The sequence below is a fragment of the Mobula birostris genome, chromosome 30, assembly GCF_030028105.1.
Source record: "Mobula birostris isolate sMobBir1 chromosome 30, sMobBir1.hap1, whole genome shotgun sequence".
Taxonomy (NCBI): domain Eukaryota; kingdom Metazoa; phylum Chordata; class Chondrichthyes; order Myliobatiformes; family Myliobatidae; genus Mobula; species Mobula birostris.
Window position 1 is genome coordinate 31,811,445 of NC_092399.1, and position 27,989 is coordinate 31,839,433.

At 43.8% G+C, this 27,989-nt stretch overlaps 1 long non-coding RNA gene across 2 annotated transcripts; it reads left to right on the top strand.

The window, feature by feature from the left end:
* Positions 1–1,330: 1,330 nt before the first annotated feature.
* Positions 1,331–27,415, top strand: LOC140190529 (uncharacterized). Of its 2 annotated transcripts, XR_011883625.1 has the most exons (4): positions 1,331–1,398; positions 1,805–1,980; positions 20,199–20,293; positions 27,347–27,415. It is a non-coding gene; the product is annotated as an uncharacterized lncRNA (long non-coding RNA). The 2 variants fall into 2 exon arrangements; XR_011883626.1 differs by lacking the exons at positions 20,199–20,293; positions 27,347–27,415 and adding an exon at positions 6,919–7,100.
* The last annotated feature ends 574 nt before the right edge of the window (positions 27,416–27,989 follow it).

Here is a 27,989-nt window from a genome sequence, read left to right on the forward strand (position 1 = left end):
TCTGTGGCAATCAAAAGTATTAGCACTGGTGTGCAAGGCAATTTAACAGAAGACTAGGGGAATTAAAAAGAGGAGAATAGAACTGCCCCTATAATTCCACCAGATGTTTTTAATTTAAAAACTACATGAAGACTCAGATAAGGCTGTAAAATTTGACATTGACTCGGCTCACTGGTATGTCGGACTGTCTCGGTAAGCAAACAGCCTTGAAAACCTTTGCTATCAATTCACTGCCTTGCTGTGATTTAATTCTTGGGTCAGGGAAAAATCATCCATCATATGAGAGATCTGGAATTGGTCAGCAGATTGAAATCTGACCGTTGTTGAGCTTCAGCATTCCCTGGCTATTTGCACTATTTCACCTAGTGGACCCACCCGGCTGAGCATACGGTCCACGTCTGATAAGGAAGGAAGAAGGTTGGAAAAAGGCTTCATCTTGCCAAATCAAAAATACAATAAGCCTGTTTGTGTAACTTTGGATGCAATATCTTATGGCATGAGCTACATTAAAAAAATTATTTCGTCATCTTCAACAAACTTTGTTTGTGAGCAGCTGCATGTAATTACAAGTTCTTCCTATCTTTAGGTGGGAGGATAAAGGCAGATCATGGTCCAAGCTATTTTAACTCTGGGGATTTATGGCTGATAGCATTGACTCCAGCTTAATGCCAGATGAGGCAAAGTGGAGCAACAATCAATCTGCTGGAAGAGTTCAGCAGGTGACAAGATATCACTAGGAAAGAGGAATTGCCAATATTTTGAGTTAAAACTCTACTGTTTCAGGGTTTTGACCTGAAACATTGACAATTCCTTTCCTTCCACAGATGCTGCTTGATCTACTGAGTTCTTCCAGCACATTGTGTGTGGCTCCGAATTTCAGCTCCTGCATGGAGCAAAGCAGAGCTTATGGTAGCAGGATTTCAGTACCTGCGGTCTCTTGTGCCTCTATGGGGCAAAGCAGAGCTTGTGGTAGTGGGACTTCAGGAAGCAACTATTCATTGCTGAGGGATATTTAAGAAAACTTCCTTGTTGGAAGGTCTACAAAACTATGCATGAATGAACAGACTGCTGAACGGCAGATACCAATGATGCTTTGCAGTATGTGTGAAGCATTTGCTGACTTTTACAAAACAGAAGTAAAAATGTCGAAATGACAGGCACTGTGTGATTTACTGAAGAGCGTGCGGGGGTGTTGCCTGGATTGAAGGACTTTAATTTTGAAGAGAGTTTGGATCAGCTGGACTTGTATTCCCTGGAGCAACGGAGGCGGAGGAGTCATCTGATAGACATGTATATATTAGGAGAGGCATAGATAAAGCAGGCAGTCAAAATGCTTTTCTCATTTCAACATGTCAAACAAAAGAGGGCAGAGGTTTATTGTGAGAGCCAAAGTGGTTGGTACGTTGGCGTGGCAGCATAAAGCTATTATAGTGCAAGCAATTAGTGACTGGGGTTCAATTCCTGGTGCCATCTATAGGGGAATTGTATATCCCTCCCACCCACCCCCACCCTTCCGTGACCACTGGGCTTCCCCTGGGTGCCCCAGCTTTCTCCCCCGTTCCACAGACATGCAGGTTAGGGTTGTAAGCTTTGGGCATGCAATGTTGGTGCCACAAGCATGGCGACACTTGTGGGCTGCCCCCGGCACAAATTTGGAATGTGTTGGGCGTTGACGTAAATGATTCAGTTCACTGTATGGGGGCGATTGATAAGTTCGTGGCCCAGGGTAGAAGGAGTCAATTTTAGAAAACCTAGCACATTTATTTTTCATCATAGTCCCCTCCTACATGTTTTTCTTCGGCAGTTGAATGGGGCATGACTGCGCAAGCGCGTGTAAGTCGAACCGTGAGGCATCGGGAGCGTTTAAAAGCTAGAAGATTAACGGAGCGGGCGATGGAGTAGAGGGAGACAGAGTAGGAAGGCTTTGGCTCGAGAGGCTTTGGCGAGCAGAGGCTGAGGAGGAGCTTCCTTCCAAGTAAGGTAAGGCCGAGTAAGTTCCTTTAATAAATCTAATTACCTTAAGAGAAGGTAATGGAGGCAGCAGTTAGGGCAATCGAGTGCTCCGTTTGCAGTATGTGGGAAGTCAGGGCGAGCACAATCGTCCCTGATGACTACACCTGTAAAAGGTGCATCCAGCTGCAGCTCCTGACAAACCAAGTTAGGGAACTGGAGCTGGAGCTGGATGAACTTCGGATCATTCAAGAGGCAAAGGCAGAAATAAACAGGAGTTACAGGGAGATAGTCACCCCTGAGAGTCAGCAGACAGGTAGCTGGGTGACTGTCAGGAGAGGGAAGGGGAATAGACAGAATGAGCAGAGCACCCCTGTGGCCGTTCCCACCAATAATACGTACATCGTTTTGGATACTGTTGATGGGGATGTGACCTACCAGGGACAAGTTGCAGTGGTTGTGTCTCTGGCACCGAGATGGGACCTTCAGCTCAGAAGAGAAGGAGAGAAAAGAGGCAAGCAGTAGTGATAGGGGATTCGATAGTTAGGGGGACAGATAAGAGATTCTGTGGACGAGATCGAGAATCCCGGATAGTTTATTCCTTCCCTGGTGTCAAGGTCCGTGATATCTCGGATCGAGTTCTCAGTATTCTCAAGAGGGAGGGTGAGCAGCCAGATGTCGTGGTCCATCTAGGGACCAATGACGTGGGTAGGAAGAGTGAGGAGGTCCTGAAAGGTGAATTTAGGGAGTTAGGCGCCAAGTTAAAGGACAGGACCTCCAGGATAGCAATCTCAGGATTGTTACCAGTGCCATGTGCAGGCGGGTTTAGAAATAGTAAGGAAGCACAGATCAACACATGACTGAAGGCATGGTGCAGGAGGGAGGGCTTCAGATTTATAGATAATTGGGCAGTTTTCCAGGGAAGGTGGGACCTGCTCCGGCGGGATGGTTTACATCTGAACTGGAGGGGGACGAATATTCTTGCACATAGGTTTGCTAGAGAGGCTCCAGTGGATTTAAACTAGATACAAGGGGGGAGGGGAACCAGAGTGTAGGAATAGATGTAGGGGAGAAGGAAGAAAAAGAAAATAGTAAAGTTGTTTGCACCGTTAGTGATAAACAGAGAATAAGAGGTGGAAAATTTCTTAAGTGCATTTATTTTAATGCTAGGAGCATTGTAAGAAAGGTGGATGAACTTAGAGCATGGATTGATACCTGGAAGTATGATGTGGTAGCTATTAGTGAAACATGGTTGCAGGAGGGGTGTGATTGGCAACTAAATATTCCTGGATTTAATTGCTTCAGGTGTGATAGAATCGGAGGGACAAGAGGAGGAGGTGTTGCATTGCTTGTCAGAGAAAATATTACAGTGGTTCTCTGGCAGGATAGATTAGAGGGCTCGTCTAGGGAGGCTATTTGGGTGGAATTGAGGAATGGGAAAAGTGTAGTAACACTTATGGGGGTGTATTATAGACCACCAAATAGGGAGCGAGAATTGGAGGAGCAAATTTGTAAGGAGATAGCAGATATTTGTAGTAAGCACAAAGTTGTGATTGTGGGAGATTTTAATTTTCCACACATAGACTGGGAAGCCCATATTGTAAAGGGCTGGATAGTTTGGAGTTTGTAAAATGTGTGCAGGGTTGTTTTTTGCAGCAATACATAGAGGTACCAACTAGAGAAGGGGCAGTGTTGGATCTCCTGTTAGGGAATGAGATTGGTCAGGTGACGGAGGTTTGTGCTGGGGAGCACTTCGAGTCCAGTGATCATAATGCCATTAGGTTCAATATAATTATGGAGAAGGATAGGTCTGGACCCAGGGTTGAGATTTTTGATTGGAGAAAGGCTAACTTTAAGGAGATGCGAAATGATTTAGAAAGAGTGGATTGGGACAACTTGTTTTATGTGAAGGATGTAATGGAGAAATGGAGGTCATTTAAAGGTGAAATTCTGAGGGTACAGAATCTATATGTTCCTGTTAGGTTGAAAGGAAAGGTTAAAAGTTTGAGGGAGCCATGGTTTTCAAGGGATATTGGAAACTTCGTTCGGAAGAAGAGAGATATCTACAATATATATAGGCAGCATGGAGTAAATGAGGTGCTTGAGGAATATAAAGAATGTAAGAAGAATCTTAAGAAAGAAATTAGAAAAGCTAAAAGAAGATACGAGGCTGCTTTGGCAAGTAAGGTGAAAATAAATCCAAAGGGTTTCTACAGTTTTAGTAATAGCAAAAGGATAGTGAGGAATAAAATTGGTCCCTTAGAGAATGAGAGTGGATGGCTATGTGCGGAGCCAAAAGAGATGAGGAAGATTTCGAACAATTTCTTTTCATCGGTATTCACTAAGGAGAAGGATATTGAATTGTGTAAGGTAAGGGAAACAGTGAGGTGTAAAGTAAGGGAAATTGTGTAAGTTATGGAAACTATGATGATTAAAGAAGAGGAAGTACTGGTGCTTTTATGGAATATAAAAGTGGATAAGTCTCCGGGTCCTAACAGGATATTCCCTAGGACCTTGAGGGAAGTTAGTATGGAAATAGCAGGGGCTCTGACAGAAATATTTCAAATGTCATTAGAAATGGGATTGGTGCCGGAGGATTGGTGTATTACTCATGTTGTTCCATTGTTTAAAAAGGGTAAAGAGTAAACCTAGCAATTATCGGCCTGTGAGTTTGACGTCAGTGGAGGGTAAATTGATGGAAAGTATTCTTAGAGATGGTATATATAATTATCTGGATTGACAGGGTCTGATTAGGAACAATCAACATGGATTTGTGTGTGGAAGGTCATGTTTAACAAATCTTATTGAATTTTTTGATGAGGTGACTAGGAAAGTTGACGAGGGTAAAGCGGTGGGTGTTGTCTATGTGGACTTCAGTAAGGCCTTTGACAAGGTTCCACACGGAAGGTTAGTTAGGAAGGTTCAATCATTAGGTATTAATATTGAAGTAGTAAAATGGATTCAGCAGTGGCTGGATGGGAGACGCCAGAGAGTAGTGGTGGATAACTGTTTGTCAGATTGGAGGCCGGTGACCAGTCGTGTGCCTCAGGGATCTGTACTGGGTCCAATGTTGTTTGTCATATACATTAATGATCTGGATGATGGGGTGGTAAATTGGATTTAGAAAGTATGCAGATGATACTAAGATAGGTGAGGTTGTGGATAATGAAGTGGGTTTTCAAAGCTTGCAGAGAGATTTAGGTCAGTTAGAAGAGTGGGCTGAAAGATGGCAGATGGAGTTTAATGCTGATAAATGTGAGGTGCTACATTTTGGTAGGACTAATCAAAATAGGACATACATGGTAAATGGTAGGGCATTGAAGAATGCAGTAGAACAGAGGGATCTAGGAATAATGGTGCATAGTTCCCTGAAGGTGGAATCTCATGTGGATAGGGTGGTGAAGAAAGCTTTTGGTATGCTGGCCTTTATAAATCAGAGCATTGAGTATAGAAGTTGGGATGTAAAATTGAAATTGTACAAGGCATTGGTAAGGCCAAATCTGGAGTATTGTATACAGTTCTGGTCACCGAATTATAAGAAAGATATCAACAAAATAGAGAGAGTACAGAGAAGATTTAGATTATGAGAACACTCAATCCTCTTTTATTGTCATTTAGAAATGCATACATGCATTAAGAAATGATACAATATTTCTCCTGAGTGATATCACAGAAAACAGGACAGACCAAAGACTAACGCTGACAGAACCACATAATTATAACATATAGTTACAGCAGTGCAAAGCAATACCATAATTTGATAAAGAACAGACCATGGGCACAGTAAAAAAAAGTCTCAAAGTCCCGAGTCGATCAACTCCTGAGTCCTCAATAGCAGGCGGCAAAAGGGAGAAACTCCCTGCCATAAACCCCCAGGCACCGTCAACTTGCCGATACCTTGGAAGCAGCCGACCACAGCCGACACTGAGTCCATCCGTCCGAAAACTTCGAGCTTCCGACCAGTCTTTCCGATACAGCTTCCCGAGCGCCATCCTCTGCCGAGCGCCTTCGACTTCTCCCTGGCCGCTGAAACACGCAAAGCCGAGGATTTCGGGGCCTTCAGCTCCGGAGATTCCGGTTACTACACAGTAGCAGCGGCAGCGAAGCGGGCATTTCAGAAGTTTTCCAGATGTTCCTCTGTACTCTCACATCTGTCTCCATCAAATCAGAATTGTGCATGGTCCCCTACTTGACAGATAACAGATATCATCACCGAAGTGGCCGCACGCACTGCCGTCGCGCCGCCATCTTCTCCCCCCTCCCGGGAGGATTTACTAGAATGTTACCTGGGTTTCATCACCTAAGTTACAGAGAAAGGTTGAACAAGTTGGGTCTTTATTCCTTGGAGCGTAGAAGGTTGAGGGGGACTTGATAGAGGTATTTAAAATTATGAGGGGCATAGATAGAGTTGACGTGGATAGGCTTTTGCCATTGAGAGTAGGGGAGATTCAAACAAGAGGACATGAGTTGAGAGTTAAAGGGCAAAAGTTTAGGGGTAACATGAGGGGGAACTTCTTTACTCTGAGACTGGTGGCTGTGTGGAACAAGCTTCCAGCAGAAGTGGTTGAGGCAAGTTCGATGTTGTCATTTAAAGTTAAATTAGATAGATATATGGACAGGAAAGGAATGGAGGGTTATGGGCTGAGTGCAGGTCAGTGGGACTAGGTGAGAGTAAGAGTTCGGCACGGACTAGAAGGGCTGAGATGGCCTGTTTCCGTGCTGTAATTGTTATATGGTTATTTGTACACACTTAGTCCAGCGGTCGTGGAGCATACGGATCCCTTCTTTGTAGAAGTCGGCGTCTTGGACCTCCAGAAAGTGGTCCACAGCAGGGGTGGTTGATAAGTTCGGGACCTAAGGTGGAAGGAGATGAGTTATACAGCTCTCATTACATGCATGTGCAGTTTAGCTCTTTGAGTGATAACGCCGAAAGTTTGAAGTTAATAACTCATCACCTTCTACCTTTAGGCCATGAACTCATCAATCACCCCTGCTGTGGACCACTTCTACAAGGAAGGGATCCGTATGCTCCACGACTGCTGGACAAGCTGTAAACGTAGGAGGGAACTATGTTGAAAAATAAATATGCTAGGTTTTCTAAAATTGACTCCTTCTGCCTTAGGCCATAAACTTATCAATCACCCCTCATATGTTCCAATGTTGCAATGTACATGTGACAAATAAAACTTACTTTTATCATCTGTAAGAATTCTGAAGGATAAGTTCTTTTACACACAGAGAGTGGTTGATGATGGATTTCGATAGAATTACTAAAGATAAGGTACATTTATTCAAGGACTTTAAGGTGTAGACAGAAATGGTCCTAATGTGGGCAAACGAGATGAGTCTAGACGCGATGGGCCTTGTATCTGAGTTCTACAATTCGGTGACTGTAAGCAACATCGGGAGGTTAACATTTTGTAGTAGAGATCAGCTCTTGCTCAGTGTGACTCATTCCGAATTAAGCAGTGAGAGATTCCTTTAGGTTCACTAAGAGATATATATAGGGAGATATTTAATGGTTGCCAAATATATAAATAAGTTTCTCTGTTAAATGATGTTTGGAATACTAAACACAGGCATGTTATCATTAAATTACTAAGCTCTTGCGGTTCATGTTCCATTCTAGAGCGGGGAAAGTACAGGTGCATGATATAGTGTCTGTTGGCGAGAAGGTCGATGTTAATATTAGTAAGGGAGATACTTGGAGAGATCAGAATTACACTGGGTGCTCATGGGAGATTTTCAATTCCGCAAGATGGGCCAAGTGTCGTTAGCATTTTAGCTGGGCTTTGTGTTCAGTGAAATGGGTCTCTTTCTCTGGAATAAAGTGTGGATCCAGAGAGTGGCAGACTTAGCCGGTTTCATCACTGTACAGCTCTCCACATCACTGCCGTCTGAGGAAGATGACATGCATCTCTAGGGCCACCCGTCATCCAGGCCTTAGGGTGCCAAGCCTTCTCCTTGCTGCCACCGGGTAGGAAGTACAGAAAGCTGAAGGCCCATGCCTCAGGGTTCAACAACAACAGAAACTGCCATCGCATTCTTGAAACATTGTGAAAAGCCAATTCTACCTCAGACTATATTACCCCCAGATTACACTAATATCACACACAAAATGTAAGCTTAGAAAAATAGAGGGCTATGGGTAACCCTAAAGTAAGGACATGTTCAGCACGGCATTGTGGGCTGAAGGGCCTGTATTGTGGGGTAGGTTTTCTATGTTTCTAAAATGCTGGAGGAACTCAACACATCAGGCAGTGTCTATGGAGGAAAGTAAGCAAGTTGACATTTCTGGTCGAGACGTTCATCAGGAATTCCCTCCATCTATACCCTTCATCATTCCCCTCCATTAACACTGCCTGACCTGCTGAGTTCCTCCAGTACTTATTGTGTGTTTGCTCAAGATTTCCAGCATCTGCAGAATATCTTGCATACACTCATATCATAATGTTTATTTTTGTTTATTTTGTCATGTAAGTTATGTTAATTTATATTAATTTAAGTTTTCATTGATCTTGCCTGTAATGTAGGGTGCTACAGTTCCAAAAAGCTAAATTTCATGGCACATGACAATAAATTTGACAAGGAATTTGAACTTGCACCTCGACTTGAAGTTGGCATCAGAATAGTCAATGAGAGAAAACAAGCTAGGTACTACAAACACTTATGAGGCCCCTGACATTAATACATACGTTCTGATGTAGAACAACAAAAGGGGATTTTAATGGTGATTGGAGGAAAGTATAGGGGGGCTGGGTACATGGTTTAATGGTGACTGGAGGAAAGTATAGGGGGGCTGGGTACGGTTTAATGGTGACTGGAGGAAAGTATAGGGGGGCTGGGTACATGGTTTAATGGTGACTGCAGGAAAGTATAGGGGGGCTGGGTACATGGTTTAATGGTGACTGCAGGAAAGTATAGGGGGGCTGGGTACATGGTTTAATGGTGACTGGAGGAAAGTACAGAGAGTGGTGGGTACATGGAATATCCTGCCGGGGTGGTAGTCTAGGGAGATACATTACTACACTAGTTATGCCACCACAATAGTTAAGGAAGCACAGCAACGCTTGTCTTTCTTCAGGACGCTGAAGAAAGCTGGTCTACCTGAACAGATGCTGGTGATCTTTTACCGCTGCATCTTAACATACTGCATCTCTGTGTGGTATCTCAGTTGTACAGCAGCCGATAGGAAAGCACTTCAGCGGGTCATCTCTAGCGCACAGAAGATCATCGGGACACAGCTCCCAGCCCTGGAGGACACCTACAGCTCTCACTGCCTAAGGAAAGCTACAAGCATCTGTAAGGACAACACACACCCATGCAATCATCTGTTTGAACTTCTTCCATTTGGCAGACGTTATAAGATTTTCTATGCACGCACTTCCAGACTGAAAAATAGCTTTTTCTCCAGAGCAATAATTGCTCTGAACCAATCGATCAAGCATCATCCATAAATTGTTATATTGCTACTTTAATACTGGTTTTATGGTGGCTGGTTGTACTGGCTGGTTACTTGATTTTATTTATTGTTTATTTATTTTACTTGTTGTTTTATAGCATTGAGTATGGGAGTTGCAAACTCATTTTTGCTGTATTGGTGCATGACAGATTGTACTATGTAATGACAATAAAGATATTTCATATTTCATTTCATTTGGGACTTTTAAGAAACTTTTAGATGATAGAAAAATGGAGGGCTATGCAGGTGGGAAGAATTAGATTGATCTCTAAGTAGGTTAATAGGTCAGCACAACATAGTGGGCCGAAGGGCCTGTACTGTGTTATGTTCTACGTTCTGGAATTGGGAGATCTGATATGTCTAAACTGCAGGTACAGGGAGGTGAAGGAACAGCAGCGAATGAAGGAATGAAGAAATTATCTCAAAGCATGTAAGGGGCAATGGGTCCTGTACAGAAATAGCCTGAGAGGGTGAGCAGTTAATATGTCAGGGGCAACAGCTTGAACCATGAAGAAAACAAAAAACTGAGGCAATTAATTCGGGCCAAGGGTGGCAGAACGTGTGAGCAGGCCCACGGGGATGAGTGAGTGGGGGATAAATGAAGCTGAAAGATCGATGGTGAAAGCGGAGAGGTTCGGCACTTGTGGAACTAGGGTCTCATGTTCACAATGGGCCAAGGATTGAATTACTGTTAAAAACTGCGACCAGAATCTTTTAGTTAATGATAAAGGAAAATTAGTTTTTTTTTAATGTGGTGAAAAAGCTTAACTTGAGGTAGGATGTGCATTGACAATAATTCAGTGAAGCATCTGACAGTAAGGGTCTCTTTGTCTTTCTCTCTGTATGCCTCAGTTTAGCCCAATAATCCAGTATGGTTATTGACCAGATTATCCTTCCGGCATCTAACCTTGCTGAAACTACTGTTGCAGCCTCCTGTCCGTCGTGAGTCCAGCCGAAGACCACGAGAGATTATTTTGTGGAGTACCAGAGCTCTGTCCTCAACATCCATCACAGCTGCATTCAACTGCCCTTCCCATTCCCTCGCCAACCTGTCTGTCCCTGACCCCCTCCACTACCACGGGGAGGCTAAACACAGACCAGCACTACCCCAGATTCTGCCAAGGTAGCGCGCTGCCCAATGGTATGAGCATTGAATTTTCCAAATTCAGATAACCTTCACGCTCCATGTTTCTGTCTGATGCACACAACCCCTCCCCTCTCATCTCCCATTTTGCTCCCCCCCTCCAACGGTCCTGCATCCCTCTGTTATCTGGTTCATACATCAGATTCCAGCATCTGCAGCCTCTCGTGCCTCCTCTTATCACCTTCAAGCGTCTGTCACTTCCTCCCCTCTCCCCACCTACTTTCTTTTTTCTCTCTCCTTATTTATCTCCACCTATCACCCGCCAGCCGTTGTCTCCGGACTCCACCTCTTTCTCCCTCCGTCTGTCCATCATCTGGTTCCACCTATCAACTGCCACACTCCTTCCCTTCACCTCTTCAGTCTGTCCACACTCTTAATCTTGATATCTGAATTTTGACCTTCCCTCTGCCTCCACGGATGTCGACTGACCAGTTGAGTTTCTCCAGCAGTTTGTTTTGTGTTTCTTGCACTCTTTCTGACTCCAAAACTTCTTATATTTTAGTGTAAACCCAACAGAGTCATAGAAAAATACAGTACGCAAACAGGCTCTTCGGCCCATCTAGTCTGCACCGAATCATTTAAACTGCCTACTCCCATTAACCTGCCCTTCCATACTCCTACCATGTATGTACTTATCCAAACTTTTCTTAAATGTTGAAATCGGGCTTGCGTGCACCATTTGCGTTGGCAGCTCATTCCGCACTCTCACTCTCCTCTAAGTGAAAAAGTTTCCCTCGTGTTCCCCTTAAACCTCTCACCTTTCACCCTTAACCCATGACCTCTAGTTGTAGTCCCACCCAACCTCAGTGGAAAAAGCCTGCTTGCATTTACCCTATCTATACCTCTCATAATTTGGTATACCTCTATCAAATCTCCTCTCCATCTTCTGCAATCCAAGGAATAAAGTCCTAACCTACTTAATCTTTTCTTATAACTCAGGTCCTCCAGACCCAGCAACATCCTTGTAAATTTTCTTTATAATCTTTCAACCTTACCTACATCTTTCCTGTAGGTAAATATAGACACCCCCTCTGGCTATAAATTCCTCTACAAGGGGTGATTGATAAGCTCGTGGCCTAAGCTAGGAGTCAACTTTAGAAAACCTAGCCCACTTATTTTTCCTACACTTACACACTTAGTCCAGCGGTCGTGGAGCATACGGATCCCTTCTTTGTAGAAGTCAGCGTCTTGGACCTCCAGTATGTGGTCCACAGCAGGGGTGATTGATAAGTTTGTGGCCTGAGGTAGAAGGAGATGAGTTATTAACTTTAAACTTTCTGCATTTTCACTCAAAGAGTTGAACTGCATGTGCATGTAACGAGAGCTGTATAACTCATACAAAGTATGCTCCACAACTGCTGGACTAAGTGTGTACATGTAGGAGGGGACTATGTTGAAAAATAAATGTGCTAGGGTTTCCAAAATTGACTCCTTCTACCTTAGGCCACAAACTTATCAATCACCCCTCGTAATTGTAGCTCGCCTTTGATCCCAGATGAAGTCCAGCTGGATGATATCACCCCACCACCGCCCTCCGCCCGCCACCAGCCTCTCCCACACTGATCTGGGCTAACAGCGGTTCGCTCCCTGGTATCTGCGTCAGTTCTTTGCTAGAATTTTTAATGCAACAGAGGCAGAGTTTTGGGAATGTATTCCAGATGGTCAACCACAGCTTCAGGAGTTAACAGTGGAGTACACTTTAGCAAGTTTCCTAGTGAAGGACCAGCTTCAATGGAATTCAACATTTTAGGGCTTATATTTGGGTCTAAATCCCATAATAAAATGAAATGTCACATGTGAACTCTATTTCTAAAAGTATTTTCAAGATGCAAGGAGACATTTCTGATCACATTATTGCCACACTCTAGACAAATACTAAAGGGGATTCAGATACTTGTCTTCCTTCCTCTATCTCTATTCTCACTACTTTCATCTTTGCTGGAACCTTAATTCTCTCTGTGTACAAAGATGCTAAATGTATGCTCAAAGTCTGCAAATCTAGAGCAAAAATAGCTCCTTGCCTGTACGTGGCCCATTGACAAAGGGACAGTTAGTTGTTCCTCCTGGAACATAAAAGAGTACAGCACAGGAACAGGCCATTCGGCCCACAGTATTGTGCTGAACCAGCTGAAAGCAAATCAAAAATGCCTAAGCATTAATTGCTCCTACCTACACCATGTCCATATCCCTCCATCCTCCTCACATCCATGCGCGTAACCTGGTGTCTCTTAAAAGCCTCTAATATATTTGTCTCCACCACCATAACAGGCAGCTCATTCCTGGCATCCACCACTCTGAGAGTAAAAAAAAAACTTACCCCTCACAACCTACCCCCTTTCACCTTCAATGCATGCCCGCTGGTATTAGACACTTCAACCATGGGACACAGATACTCTCTGTCCACTCTATCTATGCCTCTCAAATCTTGTAAACCTCTATCAGGTCTCCCCTCAGTCTCCGACGCTCCAGAGAAAGCAACCCAAGTTTCTCCAGCCTCTCGTGATAGCACCTGCCCTCTAGACCAGGCAGCATCCTGGTAAACCTCTTCTGCACCCTCTCCAAAGCCTCAACATCCTTCCTATAGTGGGGCAACCAGAACCATATACCAGTTACAGCACGGAAACAGGCCATCTTGGCCCTCCTAGTCCATGCCGAACTCTTACTCTCTCCTAGTCCCACTGACCTGCACTCAGCCCATAACCCTCCATTCCTTTCCTGTCCATATAGCTATCCAACTTAACTTTAAATGACAACATCGAACCTGCCTCAACCACTCCTGCTGGAAGCTCGTTCCACACAGCTACCACTCTCTGAGTAAAGAAGTTCCCCCTCATGTTAGCCCTAAACTTTTGCCCTTTAACTCTCAACTCATGTCCTCTTGTTTGAATCTCCCCCACTCTCAATGTATGCAATACTCCAGATGTAGCCTAACCAGAGTTTGATAAAGTTTGATAACACTTCTGCAGGTGTTGCTAAGAAACTTCAGGCAATGGGGTGATGGTCAGCAACTGAAGCCTCTGGCGGACATTAACAGCAAAGGCAGGTGTATAAACACGGTGAAGAATGATAATTTCAGGGAGAGTTTTAGACTAGTGGAAGGTCCAAGCATGTTGAACAGCAGGTCATGAAAGATCTAAAAGTGAGTATGATCGTTTTAAAATGAGATGAAAGGAGGAAATATGGATACTCAAGGAGAAAGATCGAAGATGCTTGAATCTAGAACTAATAATGAGTTGCTGGAGAAACCCAGTAGGTCAGGCAGCATCTGTGGAGGGAGATGGACTGTCAATGTTTTGGGTCGAGACCCTTTACCTGGACTGAAGGATAGAAGGGAGATCAGCCTCTCAGAAATCCCATTATGATAGTAAAATCCCTGTTTGCTGGAGAAATTTTTTTTAGATTATGAAGACACGCAGTCCTCTTTTATTGTCATTTAGTAATGCATGCATTAAGAAATGATACAATATTCCTCTGGTGTGATATCACAAAACACAGGACAGACCAAGACAGAAAAAAACTAACAAAATCACATAATTATAACATATAGTTACAACAGTGCAACAATACCATATCTTGATGAAGTCCATGAGCACAGTAAAAGTTCAAAGTCTCTCAAATGTCCCACATGTCACGCAGACAGGAGAAGGAAGAAAAACTCTCCCAGCCATACCCGACCACAATCCAACTCTGAGTCATCCGAAAACTTTGAGCTCTGATCAGCTGTCCGACACCGAGTACTCTGTCCGAACGATTTGACCTCCATCTCGATCGCCAACAGCAGGCAAAGCTGGGGAATTTGAGGCCTTCCCTCTGGAAGATTCCTGACGGTGCAGTAATGACAACAGCGAACGAGTGTTTCAGAAATTTTTCCAGATGTTCCTCTGTGCTTTCATGTCCATCTCCATCAAATCAGAATTGTCCACGGCCCCTATGTAACGGATACGATATCATTTTTCACTGGAGGGCTGTGCACACGCTTCTCTCTCCTCCTGCCAGAGAGGAGATCAAAATGCAAACCATTATCATATTTTCTGGGAATGCCCCGTTATCAAAGACTATTGGAGTGGGATACATAATGCCCTGCAAGACATCTTTAAATGTGAAATACCCTTACAGAGTAAGACCATATATTTTGGGTATATACCTCAAGAACGGTTGAAAAGAGGTAAATATTTAATGAATATACTGCTGGTGGCTGGTAAAAAGACCCTTACCAGGAAATGGTTATCACAGGAGAGCCCAACTTTAAATGCATGGATGGAAATTACAATGGACATTTACAAAATGGAGGAGATAACAGCATCTGGTAATCATAAGTTGGAAAACTTTGATTCATACTGGGAAAAATGGTTTAACTACATAACACCTCATAGGCCTGATTTTATTCTCACAAATCAATGAATATGTTGTAAAAAAAAAGATCACTCCCTACTCTGTACATAGTTTTCTTCTTTCGATTGTTCTTTCTTTCCTCTCCTTTCTATAAGTGTATACCTCAGATAAATATTATATGATGTATATGTACAGTATCTGAAATACATATTATGGAAATGTTTGTTTGATCATAACCTTCAATAAAACATAAATTACCAAACAAAAAGGAGATTACAGCCAAAAGATAGAGGTCGGGGGTGGGGGGGCCCCAGAGTTGACAATTCATAGATGGATCCAGATGAGGGATGATTGATGGATGGAGTCAGGAGGGTGACAGAGGCAGGGAAGTTATAGGTGACAAACAGATACATATATTGGAATCTGATGGGAGCAGAGGGCGGAGTGTGAAACCAAAGAAGGAGGTGGGGCGGGCAGTTGGGGAGAGTGGAGGAGGGTGGGGAAGGACTCCCATTGGGAGAAGCATGTAAGTGACGGGCAGATGGAGAGGGTGGGCAGGGGGGAAGAAACAGATAATATTGGGCTGCGGGTAATCAGAAACATTGGAAGTATCTGAGTGGATCTGAAGAAGGGAAGGGGGGAGCAGTTTACTTGGAACTGGAGACTTCGATGGTCTGGACATCAGGAAAGCAAGCTCATAACCGAGGCCGTGGAGGAGTTCAGCGAGTATTCTGGCCTCGGACACCACCCCTAAGGAGCAACATGTAAATGAGACATGGCTGGGACTTCAGGACAACCTTCGGGGTGGTGGTATGACTGAGGGAGAGAGGCAATTGGTAAGGACTTTCTGCTGAGGATCACACAGAAATGATTGGTGTAAAATAGCCAAAAGAACTGGACAAGAGAAGGGAGACTGTGTTGACTGCATTGCAGAGGTTTTGAAAAGCGAAGAAGAATGATGCATTATAGACACAGCAACTTTGATTAGATTTTGACCTCAAATCTTCTTTAATTGTAATTTATATAACCATATAACAATTACAGTGCAGAAACAGGCCATCTCGGCCCTTCTAATCCGTTCCGAACTCTTACCCTCACCTAGTCACACCGGCCCGCACTCAGCCCATAACCCTCCATTCCTTTCCTGTCCATATATCTATCCAATTTAACTTTAAATGACAACATCGAACCTGCCTCAACCACTTCTGCTGGAAGCTCGTTCCACACAGCTACCACTCTCAGAGTAAAGAAGTTCCCCCTCATGTTACCCCTAAACTTTTGCCCTTTAACTCTCAACTCATGTCCTCTTGTTTGAATCTCTCCCACTCTCCATGGCAAAAAGCCTATCCACATCAACTCTATCTATCCCCCTCATAATTTTAAATACCTCTATCAAGTCCCCCCTCAACCTTCTACGTTCCAAAGAATAAAGACCCAACTTGTTCAGCCTTTCTCAGATCTAACATACAGAGAGGCTTTGAGGAAAGAGAAGCAGAATAAACAGTGTAAAGACGATAAGGTAGAAGGGCTGAAATGTGTGTACCTCAATGCAAGAAGCATCAGGAACAAAGGTGATGAACTGAGAGCTTGGATACATACATGGAATTATGACGTAGTGGCCATTACAGAGACTTGGCTGGCACCAGGGCAGGAATGGATTCTCAATATTCCTGGATTTCAGTGCTTTAAAAGGGATAGAGAGGGTGGAAAAAGGGGAGGAGGGGTGGCATTACTGGTCAGGGATACTATTACAGCTACAGAAAGGGTGGGTAATGTAGCAGGATACTCTTTTGAGTCAGTATGGGTGGAAGTCAGGAACAGAAAGGGAGTAGTTACTCTACTGGGGGTATTCTATAGGCCACCTGGTAGCAGCAGAGATACAGAGGAGCAGATTGGTAGGCAGATTTTGGAAAGGTGCAAAAATAACAGGGTTGTTATCATGGGTGACTTTAACTTCCCTAATATTGATTGGCACCTGATTAGTTCCAAGGGTTTAGATGGGGCAGAATTTGTTAAGTGTGTCCAGGATGGATTCCTGTCACAGTATGTGGACAGGACAACCAGGGGGAATGCCATACTAGATCTAGTACTAGGTAATGAACCGGGTCAGGTCACAGATCTCTCAGTGGATGAGCATCTGGGGGACGGTGACCACCGCTCCCTGGCCTTTATAATTATCATGGAAAAGGATAGAATCAAAGAGGACAAGAAAATTTTTAATTGGGGAAAGGCAAATTATGAGGCTATAAGGCTAGAACTTGCGGGTGTGAATTGGGATGATGTTTTTGCAGGGAAATGTACTATGGACATGTGGTCGATGTTTAAAGATCTCTTGCGGGATGTCAGGGATAAATTTGTCCCAGTGAGGAAGATAAAGAATGGTAGGGTGAAGGAACCATGGGTGACAAGTGAGGTGGAAAATCTAGTCAGGTGGAAGAAGGCAGCATACATGAGGTTTAGGAAGCAAGGATCAGATGGGTCTATTGAGGAATATAGGGAAGCAAGAAAGGAGCTTAAGAAGGGGCTGAGAAGAGCAAGAAGGGGGCATGAGAAGACCTTGGCGAGTAGGGTAAAGGAAAACCCCAAGGCATTCTTCAATTATGTGAAGAAAAAAAGGATGACAGGAGTGAAGGTAGGACCGATTAGAGATAAAGGTGGGAAGATGTGCCTGGAGGCTGTGGAAGTGAGCGAGGCCCTCAATGAATACTTCTCTTCGGTATTCACCAATGAGAGGGAACTTGATGATGGTGAGGACAATATGAGTGAGGTTGATGTTCTGGAGCATGTTGATATTAAGGGAGAGGAGGTGTTGGAGTTGTTAAAATACATTAGGACAGATAAGTCCCCGGGGCCTGACGGAATACTCCCCAGGCTGCTCCACGAGGCGAGAGAAGAGATTGCTGAGCCTCTGGCTAGGATCTTTATGTCCTCGTTGTCCACGGGAATGGCACCGGAGGATTGGAGGGAGGCGAATGTTGTTCCCTTGTTCAAAAAAGGTAGCAGGGATAGTCCGGGTAATTATAGACCAGTGAGCCTTATGTCTGTGGTGGGAAATCTGTTGGAAAAGATTCTCAGAGATAGGACCTATAGGCATTTAGAGAATCATGGTCTGATCAGGGACAGTCAGCATGGCTTTGTGAAGGGCAGATCATGTCTAACAAGCCTGATAGTGTTCTTTGAGGAGGTGACCAGACATATAGATGAGGGTAGTGCAGTGGATGTGATCTATATGGATTTTAGTAAGGCATTTGACAAGGTTCCACATGGTAGGCTTATTCAGAAAGTTAGAAGGCATGGGATCCAGGGAAGTTTGGCCAGGTGGATTCAGAATTGGCTTGCCTGCAGAAGGCAGAGGGTGGTGGTGGAGGGAGTACATTCAGATTGGAGGATTGTGACTAGTGGTGTCCCACAAGGATCTGTTCTGGGACCTCTACTTTTCGTGATTTTTATTAACGAACTGGATGTGAGGGTAGAAGGGTGGGTTGGCAAGTTTGCAGACGACACAAAGGTTGGTGGTGTTGTAGATAGTGCAGAGGATTGTCAAAGATTGCAGAGAGACATTGATAGGATGCAGAAGTGGGCTGAGAAGTGGCAGATGGAGTTCAACCCGGAGAAGTGTGAGGTGGTACACTTTGGAAGGACAAACTCCAAGGCAGAGTACAAAGTAAATGGCAAGATACTTGGTAGTGTGGAGGAGCAGAGGGATCTCGGGGTACATGTCCACAGATCCCTGAAAGTTGTCTCACAGGTGGATAGGGTAGTTAAGAAAGCTTATGGGGTGTTAGCTTTCATAAGTCGAGGGATAGAGTTTAAGAGTCGCAATGTAATGATGCAGCTCTATAAAACTCTGGTTAGGCCACACTTGGAGTACTGTGTTCATTTCTGGTCACCTCACAATAGGAAGGATGTGAAAGCATTGGAAAGGGTACAGAGGAGATTTACCAGGATGCTGCCTGGTTTAGAAAGTATGCATTATGATCAGAGATTAAGGGAGCTAGGACTTTACTCTTTGGAGAGAAGGAGGATGAGAGGAGACATGATAGAGGTGTACAAGATGATAAGAGGAATAGATAGAGTGGATAGCCAGCGCCTCTTCCCCAGGGCACCACTGCTCAATACAAGAGGACATGGCTTTAAGGTAAGGGGTGGGAAGTTCAAGGGGGATATTAGAGGAAGGTTTTTTACTCAGAGAGTGGTTGGTGCGTGGAATGCACTGCCTGAGTCAGTGGTGGAGGCAGATACACTAGTGAAGTTTAAGAGACTACTAGACAGGTATATGGAGGAATCTAAGGTGAGAGCTTATATGGGAGGCAGGGTTTGAGGGTCGGCACAATATTGTGGGCCAAAGGGCCTGTACTGTGCTGTACTATTCTATGTTCTATGTAACTTAGGTGACTCTGTAACCCAGGTAACATTCTGGTAAATCTTCTCTGTACTCTCTCTATTTTGTTGACATCTTTCCCATAATTTGGTGACCAAAACTGTACACAATACTCCAAATTTGGCCTCACTAATGCCTTGTACAATTTCAACATTACATCCCAACTCCTATACTCAGTGCTCTGATTTATGAAGGCCAGCATACCAAAAGCCTTCTTCACCACCCTATCCACATGAGATTCCACCTTCAGGGAACTATGCACCAGTATTCCTAGATCCCTCTGTTCTACTGCATTCTTCAATGCCCTACCATTTACCATGTATGTCCTATTTTGATTAGTCCTACCAAAATGTAGCACCTCAAATTTTTCAGCATTAAACTCCATCTGCCATCTTTCAGCCCACACTTCTAACTGTCCTAAATCTCTCTGCAAGCTTTGAAAACCCACTTCATTATCCACAACACCACCTATCTTAGTATCATCTTATGTCATACAACTCCAGATAATTTCCAAATAAACAACATATAACTCCTGTTAAACTCCAGATAAACTCAGATAAACAACATACAACTCCAGATAAACATCATCAGCATTTGGGAGACAACGTGCTTGCTGGTGCATAAACATGTTCATCTTTTATTCTTCCTTTGAGAATTCAGTCTTCTCTTTGTAAGATGAGCAGAAACAATGATCTTATTTCATCCTGTTAATGTTCATAATCATTAATGTGATAATTAGCTCAGAGAGGTCAAGGTCAAAGTAAATTTTTTATCAAACTACAGATATGTCACCATATACTGCCTTGCTTCATTTTATTGCTGCCTTTAACAGGTAAATAAAGAAATACAGTATAACTTACGAAAACTATACATAAACAAAGAATATAAAATAATTCCTGCTTAAGTCATGAATAAATTATTTTTTTCAGGCTTGAGAAAATAGGAGGCTAAAGACAACAGTCGACACCGATGGATATTTTCACTCTGGGGTTTACAGTGCACATGAACCTGTAGCATTTCCCAGGTGAAGAAAGCTGTGGACAAAAGATTTCAACAGGTTCTGCTCGATGACATTCCCACACCTCAATGTGATTGGCGCCACCTATAGGTGATCTGTGGTGTCCAGGAACAGGGAGGTTGCCAGGCAGGCTGAGCAGTTACTCTGACTGAAGAATTTTCATGGGGCAAACCAGGAAGTAAATTGCACGAATTGTATGCATTACTTTCAATAATTTTACATAAGGGAAGTAAGATATTGGGAATACAGAAATGTTCTACCATGGTTGCTGGAAATGCTGGAACTACTCAGCAAGCCATACAGCTCCTGTACAGAGGGAAGGAATACAAACCTGCGCCAAACCTACCATGTTGCTTGGCACTAACTTCCTGGAATGTTCCAAGCATGCCATTGATCATACCCATTTGTAAAGCTTTAGAGGTTAATTCCAGTGGCATGTCCCTGAGGGTGGGTCCACGCAGAAGTTTCAGACGAGGCCATTGATAGGCTGATGGTCTATTGCAGGGAGTTGCTTGGGGCAGTGGCAGTTCTGTCATGGAGTACACGTGTAACATCAAGGAACTAGAGAGTAAATTCTGGTTACTGACACAGCCCGAGCTTTCCACAGAACCTGGAGCAAGGCTGTCACCGTGGAAGTTTGTAGCCAGCTCCATTTCTCAGAGTGCTAACCCATCCATTATCCTTGGTATTCATTCCCTACACTGCTAGCATACAGCAGCTGAAGAGATCACCATCTACAAAATGCACCACAGTTATGTGTCTAGGCGGCTCCACCATCACCTCCCAAATTCACAAACCCTACCATCAAGAAGGACAAGGGCTTCAGGTGTAAAAGACCACCACCATCAGAAGGCTCCCCTCCATCCTGACTTGAAAGTACGGTGTTGGTCTTTCACTGATACCAGATCTAATCCCGAGGCAACCTCCCCGACAGCAGTGTGGGAGCACCTTCACTACACAGGCTGCCGTGATTCAAGAAGGCAGACCACCACCACCACTTTCTCCAGGACAACGAGTAAAAACTGGCCCCACCTATTATGCCCTTATCCTGAGTAACAAATAGTCATAGTCATACTTTATTGATCCTGGGGGAAATTGGTTTTTGTTACAGTTGCTCCATAAATAATTAAATAGTAATAAACCATAAATAGTTAAATAGTAATATGTAAATTATGCCAGGAAGTAAGTCCAGGACCAGCCTATTAGCTCAGGGTATCTGACCCTCCAAGGGAGGAGTTGTAAAGTTTGATGGCCACAGGCAGGAATGACTTCCTATGACGCTCTGTGTTGCATCTCGGTGGAATGAGTCTCTGGCTGAATGTACTCCTGTGCCCACCCAGTACATTATGCAGTGGATGGGAGACATTGTCCAAGATGGCATGCAACTTGGACAGCATCCTCTTTTCAGACACCACCGTCAGAGAGTCCAGTTCCATCCCCACAACATCACTGGCCTTACGAATGAGTTTGTTGATTCTGTTGGTGTCTGCTCCCCTCAGCCTGCTGCCCCAGCACACAACAGCAAACATGATCGCACTGGCCACCACAGACTCGTAGAACATCCTCAGCATCGTCCGGCAGATGTTAAAGGACCTCAGTCTCCTCAGGAAATAGAGACGTCTCTGACCCTTCTTAAAATAAATGGAAAGAAGAAACTGGAAGCAAATTGGAACCTTTAACACCCAAGAAAAGTAAACAGTTTGCTGATTTTGTACTTGAATACAGTAAGGCACAGGTAGGGTGGCTATGACCCTTACGGACAAGTTTAGGACAATAACAAAGGAACAAAATAAAAACAGAATCATTCAAATTGAGATAAAGGATATAGAACATAGAATAGTACAGCATAATACAGGCCCTTTGGCCCACGTTGTTGTGCTGACCCTCAAACCCTGCCTCCCATATAACCCCCCACCTTAAATTCCTCCATATACCTGTCTAATAGTCTCTTAAATTTTACTAGTGTATCTGCCTCCACTCCTGACTCAGGCAGTGTATTCCACGCACCAACCACTCTCTGAGTAAAAAACCTTCCTCTAATATTACCCTTGAACTTCCCACCCCTTATTTTAAAGCCATGTCCTCTTGTATTGAGCAGTGGTGCCCTGGGGAAGAGGCGCTGGCTGTCCACTCTCATTATCTTGTACACCTCTATCATGTCTCCTCTCATCCTCCTTCTCTCCAAAGAGTAAAGCCCTAGCTCCCTTAATCTCTGATCATAATGCATACTTTCTAAACCAGGCAACATCCTGGTAAATCTCCTCTGTACCCTTTCCAATGCTTCCACATCCTTCCTATAGTGAGGCGACCAGAACTGGACACAGTACTCCAAGTGTGGCCTAACCAGAGTTTTATAGAGCTGCATCATTACATCGCGACTCTTAAACTCTATCCCTCGACTTATGAAAGCTAACACCCCATAAGCTTTCTCAACTACCCTATCTACCTGTGAGGCAACTTTCAGGGATCTGTGGACATGTACCTCAAGATCCCTCTGCTCCTCCGCACTACCAAGTATCCTGCCATTTACTTTGTACTCTGCCTTGGAGTTTGTCCTTCCAAAGTGTACCACATCACACTTCTCCGGGTTGAACTCCATCTGCCACTTCTCAGCCCATTTCTGCATCCCATCAATGTCTCTCGGCAATCTTCGACAATCCTCGACACCATCTAAGGATAAAACATTAATATTTCTAAGTTTGTTGGTGATACAAAACATGGTGGGTTTTCAAGTAGATGATATAAAGAGTGAAATAAACAAGAACAAGGCAGATGGAAGGAATGTGCAGTGGATAAGTAGAAGGGATGATGTTGGTCTTCATTGGGAGAAGAGCTGATTACTGCAGAAAAGACTCCCCACTACAGTTGTGGAGAGACTTAGTGTACCTACACCTGGAGTGTAGCCTCCTTGTCTATGAAAGGCTATGAGGGAGTACAACAAAGATTTACTGGGTTCATTTCCGGGTTGGTGGGTTTGCCATATGAAGAGAAATTGACTGGATTAGCCATGTATTTACTAGACTTTAAAGGATGTGAGATTTAATTGAAATGTACAAAACCTTCACTGTGCCCATGATAAAGAGAGAATATTTCCCCTCGCTGAGGAGTCTAGGACCAGGGGTCACAGTCTCAGTAAGGTTATTTAGAACTGAGATGAAGGGAAATTTATCTTGGAGGCTGGTGAATCTTTAGAATTCTCTGCTCCAGAAAGCACATTCATTAAATTCAAGCTATTAATAGATTTCTAGAAATTAATGGATGATCAGGCATGATCATGATGAATGATGGATCTGAAAAAAGACCAAAGAAACATCTCCAAATTCTTATCTACTGGCATAATTTTATAGGAATTACTTATGGATGTGAGGAGAAGATTCAACAATGGGAAACCAATAGATATAGTGCTTTTAGATTTCCAAAACTCCTGTGATGAGTTGCTGCATAACATATCATTTCACAATATATGTATTGTGGGCACGTGGCCAAGTGATTAAGGCATTGGACTAGTGACCTGAAGGTCGTGAGTTCGAGCCCCAGCCGAGGCAACGTGTGTTGTGACCTTGAGCAAGGCACTTAATCTCACAGTGCTCTGCGATGACACTGGTGCCAAGCTGTATGGGTCCTAATGGGAGAAAGGTAAGGAGGAGGGACGCCAGGGGAAGGTATAGTCAGGTGAGGAGAAGAAAAGGGGTAAGAATGGAACCAGAGTGGGGCAAAACAGAAATGGGAATGGGAAGGGGGAAGAATTACCAGAAATATGGGAGGGGTATGACTGTGGTCTGGTTGCAGGTTGATGGGATTAGGCAGTGTAATGGTTTGGCATGGACTCGATGGGCCAAAGGGCCTGTTTTTGTGCTCTAGAGCTCCATGACTAAGTTGGAGAAATTGGTTTTCATGCCATCATGTTGGGGGCTAGCCAAACGGAATAAGGCCTGAGTCTGGCCTTATCATGGCAGTAGAGGAGACCACAGACCGACATGTTGGAATGGGAGTGGGGATTGACATTAAAGTGGTTGGCCATCAAAACATCCATTGATGCTGCCTGACTTGCTGAGTTCCTCCAGCAATTAGTTTGTGTTACTCCGGAGTTCCAGCATATGTAGAATCGCTTGTGTTAGATATCAAAGTCTGTTGTCCCTTAGAACCAAAGAGTCATAGAGAAGTACAGCACAGAATCAGGCCCTTCAGCCCATCTAATCCATGCTGAAACCATTTAAACTGTCTGCTCCCAAGAACCTGCACCAGGACCATAGCCCTCCATACTGCTACCATCCATGTACAACATACCTATCCAAACTTCTCTTAAACATTGAAATTGAGCTCACATGCACCACTTGTGCTGGCAGCTCATTCCATACTCTCACAACCCTCTGAGTGAAGAAGATTCCCCTCATGCTCCCCTTAAATTTCTCACCTTTCACCCTTAATCCATGACCTCTAGTTGTAGTCCCACCCAACGTCAGTGGTAAACGCCTACTTGAATTTACCCTACCTATACCCTTCATAACTTAACTAAAACTATGTTTAACCAAAACCCGCCCAACAGTTCTGGTCAAGTGCAAGTTCAAGTTCGAGTTTGTTGTCATGCAATCATACACGTGTATACAGCTAGATGAAACATTGTTCCTCTGGGGCCAAGGTACCAAACACAGTGCATATATGGTCACATGCAGCACATATAGTTACAATGCAGCAGGTACTATATAGTTACGATAAACCACATACATTCACAAAATAATAAGAGCAGAATTAGGCTATTGCCCATTGAGTGTGCTCCACCATTTCATCATGGCTGATCCATTTCGCTCTCAGCCCCAATCTCCTGCCTTCTCCCCGTAACCTTTCACACCCTGACTAATCAAGAACCTGTCCACCTCGACCTTAAATGCACACAGTGACCTGGCCTCCACAGCTCCCTGTGGCAACGAATTCCACAGATTCACCACCCTCTGGCTAAAGAAATCCCTCCTGATCTCTGTCCTAAATGGGCATCCTTCTGCTTATATTATCACAAGTCCCTGAGTGGCAGAGCCCGAAGTTTGATGGTGCATGTGATGTTGTTCTGGAGCCATGTTTCTGCAATACAAGCATGCAGCAGTTCCTCATTTCATGCTTGGAGGGCCTGGTCAGTGCCGTAACCCAAGTCTACACAGATCCTCTGCAATTGGTTTTGCTAATGAGCCGGCTTATGATATTTTACGTTATTAATAACTACAGGCCTCCTACCTGCAGGGAAGGTATCAATAAGATTGAAAGAGTACAGGGAAAATTTACAAGGATGTTGCCAGGACTTGAGGACCTGTGTTATAGGGAAAGGTTGAATAGGTTAGTGCTTTATTCCCTGGAGTACAGGAGAATGGGGGGAGATTTGTTATAGGTATACAAAATTACAAGAACAGTAAATGCAAGCAGGCTTTGTCTGAGGTTGGGTGAGACGGGAACTAGAAGTCCTAGCTTAAGGAAGAAAGATGAAATATTTAAGGGGAAACTGAGGGGGAGCTTCTTCGCTCAGAGGCTGGTGAGAGTGTGAAATGAGTTGCCAGTGGAAGTGGTGGATAAGGGTTTGATTTCAACATTTATGAGATACGTAGATAAGTAAGTATATGAATGGCAGGGGTTTAGAGGGCTATGGTCCAGGTGCTGGTCAATGGGACTAGGCAGATTAACAGTTCAGCATGGACTAGATGGGCCAAAGGGCTTACTTATGTGCTGTAGGGTTCTATAACTCTCTAACTCTCCATGCCTGCACTGAAGTCAGGCTTGGTGATATAATCTGTCTCTGACTGGTGACAGTTCCAGATCCTCCCAACCTCCTGGCACATGCATTCAGCAGTAATAGGTTTAATTGGCAGCTTGAGTGGCCTCGCTTCAGGTGGAGAGCTGGAAAGGCAAATTATCTGTTTCCTCTCCATGGAGGGGACACGAAAACACATGTTTATTAAACTACATTGAATGAGCTGCATAAAACAGGTTACTTAACCCAACAGTGACAATGTTTAATATTTGATACCAACCCTCTTCACCCAAACACGTCAGCCTAGCTTCCTGTTCCTTCATTTCCCCTCTGGTCATTTAGTTTAACCTGAAATATGCATTGTTCATTCTCACAGCTCACTGAGGAAAGAGGTCTCTTCAGGGTCACCTCATTGATTTTGTTACTGTTTGTCCCTGCTCCTGTTTTTCTGCTCCCGCAAGCAGAAACATCATCTCTGTGAAGACAACAGATGACAGCTGAAGCTTTCAGAACAGGGATGAATGGAGACATTTGGCAAAAAGAAATGTATCAAGGGATGTAGAACAAAGGCAGGAAACAGACCCACCATGTAGATCATCCACAATCTAACTGAACAGGCTTGTGGAGCTGAAAGTCTTTGCCTGTAATATAGAGTACAGTGGCAGTCCTGATTTTTACAAAGTGATTTGCATGTCACGTAATGAACTATGTAATATGCTATCAAAAAAGAAATACGTACCGTTAGTCCTGATGAAGTGTCCCGGCCTGAAACGTCGACTGTACCTCTTCCTAGAGATGCTGCCTGGCCTGCTGCATTCACCAGCAACTTTGATGTATTCACACTTAATATTAATTTTGGTTTAATTAAATACACACTCAGATATTTAAAAATGAATTACTGCTCAGTTAATTAATTAAGAAATATTGCTTAATCTGGGTATGAAGATGTTCCTCTCAGTTTCAAACAAGAGTTAGGAATCACTTAACAATTTAAGATGTTTTTACATCTGTGAATGATTGCAATGCCTTGGTGCCTAGGTGTTCAGCTTCACTGTGATTGGCTGTGCGATGTTGTGCTCTGATTGGCTGTGCTATGTTGTGCTGTGATTGGCTGTGCTATGTTGTAGTGTGATTGGCTGTGCTATGTTGTAGTGTGATTGGCTGTGCTATGTTGTGCTGTGATTGGCTGTGCTATGTTGTGCTGTGATTGGCTGTGCTATGCTGTGTTGTGATTGGCTGTGATATGTTGTAGTGTGATCGGCTGTGCTATGTTATGCTGTGATCGGTTGTGATAAGTTTCTGCTCTTATGTCTGCTGTGTTTCAGTGACCAAAACAGAACAAGCTCATGTGGATGGATGGAAATTCCAGCTCTCCAAAACCTCACCCAGACACGAACCTCAGCTGCCAACAGCATAATTCTCGATGTGTCACGTCCCAGTATTTGCTTTGCACCTTCTTCGCAAAAGGTTGCAGGATAACAACATGAAAGGCAATTGTTTGTTCTTTGTTCATGCATCCAGAAAAATCAAATGCCACTTAATTCACTTCCACCCAAGACATATATTCCAGAGGCTTTCTCACATTATACATTCCATATCCGCTATTCCCTATTCCATTCCATGTCGAGGTCCACATTCCATATTCAGGACTCCAATCCATTCCTTCTGTTCCATTCCACAAGAAGGTCTATTCCCCTTCATGATTTTGTTCCTTATTCAGGACTTCATCCCATATCCTTGAATGCATTCCAATCTCTAGTGAATTACTGAAGATAAATTAATGCACTAATAGGAGCTCAATTATTTTAGTTCCTGTTAACACATTAATTTCTCTTTATTTCAATACTTGATACCTGTCCATTTGATTGCATCTCATTTGTCGCCATAGCATTTGTGAACTTTGACCTGCAATCTTACAATCAAATGGTTCTGTTTATTATCAGTGGGACGCAGGGGATTCGTTGCTAC